At 46.9% G+C, this 14,026-nt stretch overlaps 1 protein-coding gene across 2 annotated transcripts in view; it reads left to right on the top strand.

The window, feature by feature from the left end:
- The first annotated feature begins 3,809 nt into the window (after positions 1–3,809).
- LOC123371335 (meiosis 1 associated protein) overlaps positions 3,810–14,026 on the top strand; it is a 92,492-nt gene continuing 82,275 nt past the window's right edge. The window contains exon 1 of one of the 2 annotated variants that reach the window (XM_045018812.1): positions 3,810–4,069. The gene's annotated coding sequence lies outside the window, so the exon portion shown is untranslated. The remainder of the gene's footprint in view (positions 4,070–14,026) is intronic. The other variant, XM_045018813.1, reaches the window with a different exon arrangement.

The raw sequence follows: 14,026 nt of genomic DNA on the forward strand, positions 1-14,026 counted from the left end.
ATATACAGATTAGATCTTTAGAATCTAAAATCTAAAGGTTTATTCATAAAAGGAAAAAGATATAGATGAATTGGTTAAATGGAATCAATTACATACAGTAATGGCAAAGTTCTTGGTTCAGGCTTATAGCAGTGATGGAATAAACTGCGGGTTCAAATCAAGTCTCTGGAACATCCACAGCTTGGATGGGTCATTCAGTCCTTTGTTCAAAGCTTCAGTTTGCAGCAAGGTTCCTCCAGAAGTAAGAAGCAGAACTGAAGACAAGATGGAGATGAGGCAGCTGCCTTTTATAGTCTCTTCCAGGTGTAAGGACACCTCTTTGTTCTTACTGTGGAAAATTACAGCAAAATGGAGTTTGGAGTCACATGGGCAAGTCACATGTTCATGCATGACTCAGTTCTTTACAGGCGGCAGACATTGCTCACATGCTATTTTGACTTCTTATGTGGATTGGAGTCTCTTAAGGTCCATTGTCAGTTAAGTGTTTCTTGATTGGGCACTTAATTTGCAAATTCTTTTCTCAAGAAGCTGACCACATGCTTCACTAATGCTATTTAGAATTAAACACATTGAGATACAAGTACATAGGCCATATTCATAACTTCAAATACAAAAATGATACACACATACAGATAGCATAATCATAATCAGCAAATCATAACCTTTTCATAGACATCTCACACGACAAACTTTGTACAATATTTGCTGCAAATATATAACAGTGATTGCAGTTTATGTCAGTAACATCACAGGGGGTCAACAAGCATGTGGACAAGGGTGATCCAGTGGATATAGTGTACTTAGATTTTCAGAAAGCCTTTGACAAGGTCCCTCACCAAAGGCTCTTAAGCAAAGTAAGCTGTCTTGAGATAACATAGATAGCCCTCTTATAGACTGGTAACTGGTTAAAAGATAGGAAACAAAGGGTAGGAATAAATGGTCAGTTTTGAATGGAGAGAGGTAAATAGTGGTACCCCCAGGGGTCTGTATTGGGACCAGTACTGTTCAACATATTCATAAATGACCTGGAAAAAGGGTGAACAGTGAGGTGGCAAAATTTGCAGATGATACAAAACTACTCAAGATAGTTAAATCCCAGGCAGACTCCGAAGAGCTACAAAAGGATCTCTCAAAACTGGGTGACTGGGCAACAAAATGGCAGATGAAATTAAATGTATATAAATGCAAATTAATGCACGTGGGAAAACATAATCCCAACTATACATATAAAATGATGGGGTCTAAATTAGCTATTACCACTCAAGAAAAAAAGATCTTGGAATCATTGTGGATAGTTCTCTGAAAACATCCACTCAATGTGCAAGTGGCAGTCAAAAAAGCAAACAGAATGTTGGGAATCATTAGGAAATGGCTAGATAATAAGATAAAAAATATCATATTGCCTCTATATAAATCCATGGTACGCCCACATCTTGAATACTGCGTGCAGATCTGGTCGCCCCATCTCTAAAAAGATATATTGGAATCGGAAAAGGTTCAGAAAAGGGCAACAAAAATGATTAGGGGTATGGAATGGTTTCCGTATGCGGAGAAATTAATAAGACTTGGACTTTTCAGCTTGGAAAAGAGACGACTAAGCGGGGATCTGATAGAGGTCTATAAAATTATGACTGATGTGGAGAAAGTAAATAAGGAAGTGTTATTTACTCTCTCTCATAACACAAGAACTAGGGGTCACCAAATGAAATTAATACACAGCAGGTTTAAAACAAGTTTATAACAAACAAAAGGAAGTATTTTTTCACACAACACACAGTCAACCTGTGGAACTCCTTGCCAGATGTTGTGAAGGCCAAGACTATAACAGGGTTAAAAAAAGAACTAGATAAATTCATGGACGATAAGTCCATCAATGGCTATTAGCCAGTATGGGCAGGAATGGTGTCCCTAACCTCTGTTTGCCAGAAGCTGGGAATGAGCAACAGGGGATGGATCACGATGGTTACTTGTTCTTTTCATTCCCTCTGGGGCACCAGGCATTGGTCAGTGTTGGAAAACAGGACAATGGGCTAGATGGACCTTTGGTCTGACCCAGTATAGCCATTCTTATGTTTCTTTCCAAAGACAGGAAAGAAATATTTATTGATCACTTCTGCTTTCTCTGCATCATTATTGGCAATTTTTACATCCCTATCTAGTAACATACCTACACCATTGCTAGGATTTAATGTATTCATCATATATTTTAAAAAACAGCCATATTCTCTTTAACCCTACTTTCTCTACATTTGTCTCTGATATATTTAGCTTCTCTTATCTATTATCTGCATTTTGTAACTGCTAATTTATAGTCATTGCTATCTATTTCCCCATTTTTCCCTTTGTAAGAAATTTATATATATATGCTTTTATTTCCCTTCTTAATCAATGATGCCTTCTTTTGTAATTGTAGAATTGCGGGGAGGGAAGGCAGGGTCTGGCAGCTAGTAAAGTTTCCTTAAACAACTCTCGCTTATAATTCACATTGGCAGGAAAAAATTAAAACAAAACAATCAATTTTGCCCCTAATTGTTTCAGCTTTGAGAAAGTGACTCTTTTAAAGCACCATGTATATAATACAGTGTGGCCCATCTTCTGTTGCATGTAACAAACTTAATTTGGTCAGAATGAAGTCTAATATAGAATTGCCCCAAGCCAAGTCCAATACTTTTTGTGTTAGAAGGATATCATCTATACTTTTTTTTTTATTATTATTATTTTTTAATTCCAAGGACATTTTACTAGTGGCAGCATGACACCTCCAGCACGTGCCTCCAGACTGAAATCCCCCCTACTAACAGTTTTATTTTATACACGATTTATACACAGGGGTGTCTGACAGGCCCTTTCCCCCATTCAGCCCCACTGGTTCCCGCTGCCACCTCATACATTTGTACACTGCAGATACTGGCAGCACCGTGTTTAGGGGAAGTACAAACCTATTCCTCCCATTTACCTTCCCTGCCTCAGCATGAAGGGCTCACGGGTAAGTGCAGCCCATAGAGAGAGGGGATGTTGGATGCATGTGGGAGGTGTGTCAGTGTATTTGTTGCAGGGGGGCCAGGACTGTTTAGAGTGGTTATACAACCCCCACAATTTACCCACCCTGACTGTGATGAGCACAGCCCATGGAGTGAGGAGGAATGCGGGGGGGGGGGTCCACAGGGTACTCTACTCACTGCTGGAGCACCTCCTCCTGGCCATGTCTGGGGATTAGTTCTTCCAGTCTGAAGCCCCTTCATGCGGTAGCTCACTCCATCTTTCTCAGTCTTGCTTTCTTGGGACTCGACTGCCCCCTCCAGCCAGGTCACTGTAGTTGTCCCCTTCTCGGGGGGTTGAGTGTATCAAAGTCTCTCCAGACCCACTCTCCCAGGCAGCCTTCGCATTTGCTGTCTCTTAATGGCTAGCAGGGAACCCAGCCCAAGGACCTTAGAACAAGCAGCCACGGTCTGCACAGCCCTGAACCTTACTGCTGCTTCCTACCCTGCCGTCTCTCCCCCAGTCCCCTGCAGCTCTCAGCACCTGGGCTGTAGACAGGCCCATCCTGTCCCTGTTCAGCTGCACTTCATGGCTAATTAGCACTTGCTCTTGGGGCTTCTTCTCCAGGTGCAGCCTGGGCCTTTAACTGGCCCATGTGGTCACCTAACCCCATCAGGGCTACGTGGTGGCCACCCCCGCAGGATGTCAGTGTATGGGGGAAGGGAGGTGCATCTAGGACAGATATAACCCTCCCCACACACACACACACACTGTATCAGTCTGCCTGGGGCAGGGCCGTCCTGGGCCGAGCACAGCCGGGGGCAGGAGGCTGCTGGAATGTTCTATGGGCCCGGCTGGGGGGTTTCACAGCGTGAGGTGGGGATTGCGCCGCTGTGGTCCCACCCTCAACAGCCCCCAGGGGAGGCAGAGGCGGGTGGGTGGCCGGGCCGTACGCCGCCGCAGCCTGAGGTAAACACCTGGGAGCCTCGCAGCCGCGTGGGGCCACGGCTGGGCCTGGGCCACGCCGCGCTGAGGCAGCCGCTGCCCCTCTCCTGGAGCCAGAGCACCCAGCGCCGCCAGCAGGGACGGGGTCAGTTCCACGCGCGCGCCGGCCACGCCTGCCCTGCAGGCAGGGTTGGGGAAGTACTGTGGGCTGGGTTCCCCCACGGGCTCCAATCATGGCTGCCACAGGCAAGTTTGCCCCACAGGGTCACAGCACCATTTTGAGAGCAGGTTAACCCCGCAGGTTTCTGTCACAGCGGCCGCAGGCTAGGTCAGTCCTGCAGGCTCTGGGCACGGCCCTGGGCTAGGTTACCAGGGGAGAGGATCCAGGGCACTGCTGCAGGCCGGGTTACCCCACAGGCTCTTGTCATGGCTGACTTTCTCGCTACCTCAGACCAACCTCACAATCGTTCCCTGTCTGGAGAATAAAATTGAGGGAAAGACTCCCTTCTGCTAGTTCCCACTTTGTGGATGAAGAGAAACAGACTGTTTGTTAATCAGCAAATTCTCTCCAGCTGAGCACTAATTAGAAAACACCCTGTGTGGATTGAGCCCAGGGAAGGCACTGCTCTCAATCAGGAGAGGGTGTCAATCATCACAGTAGTATGGACACTTTAAAAATGTGTTTAACTGTGCAGCGCAAAACTTTGTGTCACTTCTGTGCTAGGGCTTGTCTGCTGCAGGCTTGTATGATGTGCTGCAGCATTCTGCTCCGAGTTTAACACCCCAGGGCCACCCAGAGGGGGGGACAAGTGGGGCAATTTGCCCCAGGCCCTGGGCTCCACAGGGGCCCCCCACGAGAATGGCTGAGGCTCCCTCCCTGGCCCCAGCCCGCCCCTCTCCTGAGCCTCAGCGCATCCAGCAGCGTCCCTGAACAGCGCTGCAGTGTGGCTCCGGCGGGGCCTGAGCTCTGCCCCGCTCAGAGCCGTGTGGTAAGGGGGCAGGGCTGCGAGCTCCGGGCTGAGCTCTGCTCCCTCCGCTGGGCCTGTAGCTTGCAGCCCTTCCCCCTTAACACGCGGCTCTGAGCGGGGAGGAGCTCAGGCCCCACCGGAGCCATGCTGCAGCTGTCCAGGGACGCTCCTGGATGCGCTGAGGCTCCAGGTGAGGGGGGGGCTGAGGGGATTGGATAAGGGGCAAGGAGTCCCGGAGACAGTCAGGGGACAGGGAGGGGGCAGAGGTTGGGGGGCAGTCAGGGGACAGGAGGGTTGGATTGTGGGCATCCAATCCAACCCCCCCCCGTGGGGTCTGTCAGGATTCAGCAGGGGGGTGGATAGGGGTCGAGGCAGTCAGGGGACAGGGAGCAAGGGTGGTGGAGGGGTGGGGTCTGTGGGGGACGGTGAGGGGACAAGGAGCAGTATGGCTTGGGGATTCTGAGGGGGGCAGTCGGGGGGGGCAGGAAGTGGGTGGGGGTCGGATAGGGGGCAGGGCCAGGCTGTTTGGGAGGCACAACCTTCCCTACCCTAAAGCTCATTCAGCAGTTTGAGGCTTGCAGAAGAGCCAAAGCTGTTAGCTTTTCCATTAGTGCTACCATCCCTTTCACTTCTCAAATGCCAAATTATAGTCTATATGTAATTTCAGTGCCATAGGGAGATTCATGTCAGGGGAGGGGAGCTTCATTTAAAATTAGCCACTGGGGGAGGGATCACATGAGAAGAGCAATATCCTTCCCAACCCTACCAAGGGAGACCCCCCTCCCCTCCCCTGCATTCCCTGAGGCTTCAGAGGGGTTATAAATGCTGGAGGCAAAGCAGGGTTTGAGGTGGAGGCTGACAGTTTGTGACCCCCAGTAATAACCTTGCATCTGAAGAAGTGGGTATTCACCCACGAAAGCTCATGCTGCAAAACGTCTGTTAGTCTATAAGGTGCCACAGGATTCTTTGCTGCTTCTACAGAACCAGACTAACACGGCTACCCCTCTGATAAGTAATAACCTTGTGACCCCCTGAGGGGTTCTGACCCCCAGTTTGAGAACCCCTGGGTTAATTTAATGTTAGCCCCCTGTGTCCATTCACATGCATGTGGTATTTTGAGCATTTCAGTTTTCACAACATAGGCTCATCCCAGATTCTGGAACAAGCTCAAATGCTCAGTTTGTGGAGTATGTACATAAGCTATACTAAAGACAAACCCACAGTAACCGTTTCCAGTTTGTGAGGGACCCCATGGAGCCAGTCTCTAGGAAACAGATAAGTGCATGGAGGTTAAGTCCATTAATGGCTATTAGCCAGGATGGGTAAGGAATGGTGTCCCTAGCCTCTGTTTGTCAGAGGGTGGAGATGGATGGCAGGAGAGAGATCACTTGATCATTACCTGTTAGGTTTACTCCCTCTGGGTCACTTGGCATTGGCCATTGTCGGTAGACAGGATACTGGTCTGGATGGACCTTTGGTTTGACCCAGTATGGCTGTTCTTATGTTCTAACCTAAATGAACCCAAAGTTATGGAGACAGATATGAGTCAAGGAAGCCAGCAGAGTATCAGAAACCTGGAAAAATCTCTGCCTAGAGGGGCTCAGGTATTTGGTTACAAGCTGAGGTGGTTCAAAAGTTCTGGATTTTTTTTTTTAAGCAGAATTTTTTTTTATTGTTTCTTTAAACAATCAAACACAGCAAGCAGCAAATATTTGGCCACACACGTCTGAAACCCCAAACCATGTTCAGGTTTTGGCAGACTAATTTCAGCTTTTCAATTAAAAAAATCACAACAAATTTTGAAGGAAAGCAGACATTGTCCGTGATTTTTTTCTGCTTTTTAAAAAAGACGGTTACTCACCTGTAGTAACTGGTGTTCTTCGAGATGTGTTGCTCCTATCCATTCCATGTAGGTGTGCGCGCCGCGCGTGCACGGCTCTCCGGAACATTTTTACCCTAGCAACTCCGGCGGGCCGGCTGGCGCCCCCTGGAGTGGCGCCGTCATGGCGCCCCTTATACACCTCAGCCGGCCCGTCCGCTCCTCAGTTCCTTCTTGCCGGCTATTCCGACAGTGGGGAAGGAGGGCGGGTCTGGAATGGATAGGAGCAACACATCTCGAAGAACACCAGTTACTACAGGTGAGTAACCGTCTTTTCTTCTTCGAGTGATTGCTCCTATGCATTCCATGTAGGTGATTCCCAAGCCTTACCTAGGCGGTGGGGTCGGAATGAGACGTGGCGGAGTGTAGCACCGCAGAGCCGAAGGCTGCGTCGTCTCGGGACTGCTGCACCAACGCATAATGGGAAGCGAAGGTGTGGACGGAAGACCAGGTGGCCGCTCGACAGATGTCCTGGATGGGAACGTGGGCCAGGAAGGCGGCTGATGAGGCGTGCGCCCTTGTCGAGTGTGCGGTGAGCCGGCACGGGGGGACGCGAGCAAGTTCGTAGCACGCCCGTATGCAGGATGTCACCCAGGAAGAAATCCGTTGAGATGAAACAGGCTCGCCTTTCATGCGCTCCGCAATTGCGACAAAGAGCTGGGAGGAACGCCGGAAGGACTTAGTTCGGTCAATGTAAAAGGCGAGGGCCCTACGGACGTCGAGGGTGTGGAGCTGCTGCTCACGAGGTGAGGCGTGCGGCTTTGGAAAGAAGACCGGGAGGAAGATCTCCTGATTAAGATGAAAGGCCGACACCACCTTCGGGAGGAAGGCCGGATGTGGCCGAAGCTGCACTTTGTCCGCGTGGAAGACGGTATATGGGGGACCCGCCGTCAGGGCGCGGAGTTCGGATACTCGTCTGGCGGATGTGATTGCCACGAGGAAGGCCGTCTTCCAGGTGAGATGGAGGAGGGAGCAGGAGGCCATGGGCTCGAAGGGCGGGCGCATCAGCTGGGTGAGAGCCAGGTTCAGATCCCACGTAGGAGCCGGCGGCCTTGAGGAAGCGGGCAACCATGGGGTTGGAAAACACGGAGCGACCATCTACAGCAGGCCGGAAGGCCGAAAGCGCCGCCAGGTGTACCCTCAGGGACGAGATCGCGAGACCTTGGCCTTTCAGGTACCAGAGGTAGTCAAGGACCGTCTGGAGAGGGGTCGAGAAGGGGTTAAGACCTTGCTGATCGCACCAAAGGGCAAAGCGTTTCCACTTTGCCAGGTAGGTCGAGCGTGTGGACGGTTTTCTGCTTTCAAGGAGAACTTGCTGCACCGCCGCAGAACAGGTCCTCTCCGCGTCGGTCAACCACTCAGGAACCAGGCTGTAAGATGCAGCGACTGCAGGTTCGGGTGACAAAGCCTGCCGAGGTCCTGAGAGATGAGATCCGGCCATAACGGTAGGGGAATGGGATCCCGGATCGATAGCTCGAGGAGGGTATACCAGTGCTGCCTCGGCCAGGCCGGCGACGAGTATGACGCGGGCCTTGTCCCTCCGTAGCTTGAGCAGTACTCGGTGGACTAGCGGGAACGGCGGGAAGGCGTATAGAAGGGGACCCGTCCAGGACATGAGGAACGCATCGGAGATGGAGTCCGGAGCCCGACCCTGGTACGAACAGAACCTGTGGCACTTCCTGTTGGTCCTGGAGGCAAACAGGTCTATTTGGGGAAATCCCCACCTTTGGAAGATGGAGTGGGCCACGTCGGGGCGAAGGGACCACTCGTGGGCAGCGAAAGACCGGCTCAGACGGTCGGCCAGCGTGTTCTGCACCCCTGGTAGAAAGAACGCTTCGAGGCGAATCGAGTGGGTTACACACAGGTCCCATAGGAGCATCGCCTCCTTGCACAGCGGGGAGGATCGGGCCCCGCCCTGTTTGTTCAGATAGAACATGGCTGCCGTGTTGTCCGTGTATACCGCGACGCAGCGGTCCCGGAGGTGTGCAAGAAAGGCGAGACCCCCATCCAAGCGCCGAGGCGTCTGTGGTCAGGGTGACCGACGGGCGAGGGGGGCGAAACGGAACCCCGGCGCAGACCACCTCCTGATGCAGCCACCAGGTGAGCGTCTGGAGAGTGGGGTCCGAGACCGTGACCACCAGATCGAGGGTGGAGTCGAGGACTGCTCCTATGAACTCCAATCGCTGTGTCGGCAGTAATTGGGACTTCTCGGCATTGACGAGGAGGAACCCCCTAGTTTTCAATCCAGAAAAAGTTTTGATGGAAAATAATTGTCCAACCCTTTTAATGAGCTTTAGTGCCTTTTAGCATTAGCTGATTCTGAGAACCAGTGATACCTTGTAAAGAAGTTCTCTCAAAACTGGTTTATTTTCCCCAGGGCCGCCTGTGGGGGTGGGGGGAAGGGGAGGAGCAAGTGGGGCAATTTGCACCGGGCCCCGCAGGGGCCCCCACGAGAATATAGTATTGCAATTTTTTTTATGACAGGGGCCCCCAAAATTGCTTTGCCCTAGGCCCCCTGAATCCTCTGGGCGGCCCTGTAACACCCAGACAGTCCCCACTGATGCAGTACTGCTTTCTGAAGCTTTTCTCCTTTAAAAAAAAACAAAAAAAAACCCAGCAAATGCAAACCCATGTGTTAATGTGATATTTAAGGCTGAAAATTGAAACACCAGGCAGTAAGGCAATCAGGACATTAAGATTCTCAGGCCACTGCAGATGCTGAGTACACTGAGGTGCATTTAAGCCTTTAGGTGCAGTACAGGTCAATTAATATTGTAGTGATTAACTTGCTCTGTATATTTTATATATATGGATTGTTCTCTCCATTTCCATGAGCAGAAGGGATTTTGATCCAGTAGATTCTAATCAATTCAGATTTTTATAAAACTCACAGTATTGCCAATCCCAAAAGTTTTTTTTAAAAAGTCAACCCCCAAAAAATCATGAGGGTTTTTTTTTTCCAAAAATTATTAAAGCATAATTTCTGGTCTGTCTGCTGAGTTGTGTTCCCCTGCCTGCTCCCAGTGTAGGTGTAACCATTACTGTCTTGTCAACATTTGCAAATTTACAGCGAATAAATTGATTTGGTTCCTGCTGCAGGAGGACCCAACACAGTGCAACACATGGTGGCTTGTGCTCTGGAAGCTGGACCTGAGACCCACCAAACTCATATGATAAAGGGGACAAAAAACATCCACTGGATGGAAACAGCTTTTAATTAGAGCAGGCTCCGGGCAGCACTTACCTGGAAGGGTGTGCTCAGAGCTTTACAGACAAGTGAAAAGCAAAGTCCCTGCCCTGCAAACTTACAATCCAAATGAAACAGAACACGGCAAAGAATGATAAAGTGGGGAGCACTGATGAGGGAGCAGTTGCAACAGGGCAAGATGTTAATTAGCATGCATGCATTTTAGCTTATTTTATATTATATCTATATTAGGGCTGTCAAGCAATTAAAGAAATTAATCCTGATTAATCATGCTGTTAAACAATAGAATACAATTTATTTTAAATATTTTGGATGTTTACTACATTTTCAAATATATTAATTTCAATTACAACACAGAATACAAAGTGTACAATGCTCACTTTATTTTTATTACAAATATTTGCACTGTAAAAAACAAATTGTATTTTTCAATTAACCTCATACAAGTACTGTAGTGCAATCACTTTATCATGAAAGTTGAACTTACAAATGTAGAATTATGTACAAAAAACCTGCATTCAAAAATAAAACAATGTAAAACTTTAGAGCCTACTGAGTGTAAAACACTCAGTCCTACTTCTTGGTCAGTCAATCACTCAGACAAACAAGGTTGGTTACAATTTGCAGGAGATAATGCTGCCTGCTTCTTGTTTACAAAGTCACCTTAAAGTGAGAACAGGCATTCGCATGGCACTATTGTAGCTGGCATTGCAAGATATTTACATGCCAGATGCCCTAAAGATCCATATGTCCCTTCATGCTTCAACCATCATTCCAGAGGACATGTTTCCATGCTGATGATGGGTTCTGCTTGATAACTTTCCAAAGCAGTGCGGACTGACATGTTTATTTTCATCTAAGTCAGGTTCCATCAGAAGGAGGTTTATTTTTTGGTGGTTTGGGTTCTGTAGTTTCCACACCAGAGCATTGCTCCTTTAAGACTTCTGAAAGCATGCTCCACACCTTGTCCCTCTCAGATTTTGGAAGGCACTTCGGATTCTTAAACCTTGGGTCAAGTGCTGTAGCTATTTTTAGAAATCTCACATTGGTGGTCTTTTTTGTGTTTTGTCAAATCTGCTGTGAAAGTGTTCTTAAAATGAACATGCGCTGGGTTGTCATCCGAGACTGCTATAACATGAAATATATGCAGAATGCGGGTAAATAGAGCAGGAGACATACAATTCTCCCCGAAGGAATATAGTCACAAATTTAATTGACGCATTAAACAAGCATCATCAGCATGGAAGCATGTCCTCTGGAATGGTGGTCGAAGCATGAAGGTCGATGGTGGTTGAAGCATGTTCGTCTCTAAGGTGCCACAAGGACTCCTCGTTGTTTTTACTATTTCTTTTGTTTATCATTTTTACAGTGCATATATTTGTAATAAAAAATAATAATATAAAGTGTGCACTTTGTATTCCATGTTGTACTTGAAATCAATATTGAAAATGTAGAAAAACATCCAAAAATATTTAATAAATTTCAACTGGTATTCTATTGTTATAAGTGCGATTAATCACAATTCATTTTTTTGAGTTAATCACGTGAGTTATCTGCAATTAATTGACAGCCCGAATATATATAGTCCAGTGAGGGCAGGGGTGGAGGATCTTTAGAACCAAGATGTCAAGCTCCTAGTAAATTGGGTTAGGTAGATACACCTGCAAGAAAAATATCTGTGAGAGAGAGAGTGAGTGAAATTAATCTATTACAGTGATTTAAGATATCATCCCTGTCTGTGATTGGGATGATGCACCTGCAACTTAGATTAATAGATTCAAAGACCACAACGTACCATTGTGGTCATCCAGTTGGGCCTTCCATGTAACATAGGTCATGGAACTTCCCCAAAATAATTCCTAGAGCAGATCTCTTAGAAAAACCTCCAATCTTGGTTTAAAAAATTTAAGTGATGGAGAATCCAAAGACCTTTGGTAAATTTTTTCAGTGGTTAATTACCATCACTGTTAAAAATTTACACCTTATTTCCAGTCTAAATTTGTCTAGCTTCAATTTCCAACCACTGGATCATGTTATATCTTTCTCTTCTAGACTGAAGAGCCCATTATCAAATATTTATTCCTCATGTAGGTACTTCCAGACTGCAATCAAATCATCCCTTAACAGTCTCTTTGTTAAGCAAATTAGATTGAGCTCCTTGATTCTATCATTATAAGGCATGTTTTCTAAGCCTTTACTTATTCTTGTGGTTCTTCTCTGAATTCTCTTCAACTGATCAGCATCCTTCATGAATTGTGGACATCAAAACTTAACACAACATTCTAGCAGCAGTTGCACCAGTACTGAAAACAGAGATAAAATAATCTCTCTACTCCAACTCAAGGCCTTCCTCAGTGAAGGATACTGGATTATATGACCTATTGAGGTCCCTTCTACAATTCCCCTATTTATGCATCCAAGGATCACGTTGGCCCTTTTGGCCACAGCATTGCACGGGACGCTTAATAGCTGATTGTCCACCACAACCCCCAACTATTTATCATCGACACTGGTTCCCAGGATAGAGTCCCCTATCCTATATGTATGGTCTACATTCTTTGTTCCTAGATGCATGCATTTACATTTCACCATATTAAAACACAGACAGTTTGCTTTAACCCCGTTTACCAAGCAATCCAGACCGTTCTGAATCAGTGACCTGTCCTCTTCATTATTTACCACTTCTGTTGGTGTCATCTGCAAACTTTGTGATGATTTTATGTTTTCTTCCAGGTCATTGATAAAGATGTTAAATAGCACAGGACCAAGAACCAGTCCCTGTGGGACTCCACTAGAAACACATCCATTTAATGATTCCCTGGTTACAATTACATTTCAAGACTCATCAGTTAGCCAGCTTCTAATCCATTTAGTGTGTGCTATGTGTGACAAAGTTCCTCCTCTACCTTGGTGGGTCCTGTGCTTATTGGCAGATTTGCTCACCTCAGTGATCTTCCCCTCTGGTGGAGCCCACAGTCTGGGTCAACTCCTCCTGTGTTGGATCAGGAGTTGGGAGGTTTGGGGGGAACCGGGCCCGCCCTCTACTCCGGGTTCCAGCCCAGGGCTCTGTGGATTGCAGCTAGGGTGACCAGATGTCCTGATTTTATAGGTACAGTCACAATTTTTGAGTCTTTTTCTTATATAGGCTCCTATTACCCTCCACATCCTGTCCCAATTTTTCACACTTGCTGTCTGGTCACCCTAATTGCAGCTGTCTATAGTGCCTTCTGAAACAGCTGCATGACATCTACAACTCCGTCGGCTACTTCCCCATGACCTCCTCCAAACAACTTCTTTATCCTCACCACAGGACCTTCCTCCTGGTGTCTGATAACGCTTGTGCTCCTTAGTCCTCCAGCAGCATGCTCTCAGCTCTTTGCGCCTCTTACTCCCAGCTCCTCACACACCCACCACAAACTGAAGTGAGCTCCTTTTTAAACCCAGGTGCCCTGATTAGCCTGCCTTGATTGGCTGCAGGTGTTCTAATCAGCAGGGCCGTCCTTAGGATTTCTGGTGCCCTAGGCGAGATTATTAAACTGGTGCCCCTGTGCCTGATCTGCTCTTAGCAACACAAATATAAGCATACAGTATTGGAAAACTTGCCACATTCACATTATTAAAACCAGTTTAACTTAATTAAGCACACTGTAATGCTGATGCACTAGCACTAAAGAAGTAGCACTATAGAAAAAATTCTGATTTGACAGAATGATGCAAGTAATATAATTTTTTTAATTTGTCAAAATTTTATTGGAAATTTATATGAAGAGGTATTGAAACAAAGATTTGTTTTTAATTAAAAGCAATCTTTCTGGCTTTTTTGGCTGCAAAATCAGTTTAATAAGCTGGGTTTTCAAACAGTGGGAAAATATAACCCTAGTTTTACTGCTAGGTAAAGCACAAAGTGACCAAAATGAAGTCAGCACAGAATCATCTCATCTAGATTAAGGTATCTCAGAAATGTTACAGAAGTCCTATTGTACGTTATTTTTGTTTGGAAAGACATTAGCAATAGCAGCACATTCACATGATAAAATACATGATAAA

The sequence above is a fragment of the Mauremys mutica genome, chromosome 5, assembly GCF_020497125.1.
Source record: "Mauremys mutica isolate MM-2020 ecotype Southern chromosome 5, ASM2049712v1, whole genome shotgun sequence".
Taxonomy (NCBI): domain Eukaryota; kingdom Metazoa; phylum Chordata; order Testudines; family Geoemydidae; genus Mauremys; species Mauremys mutica.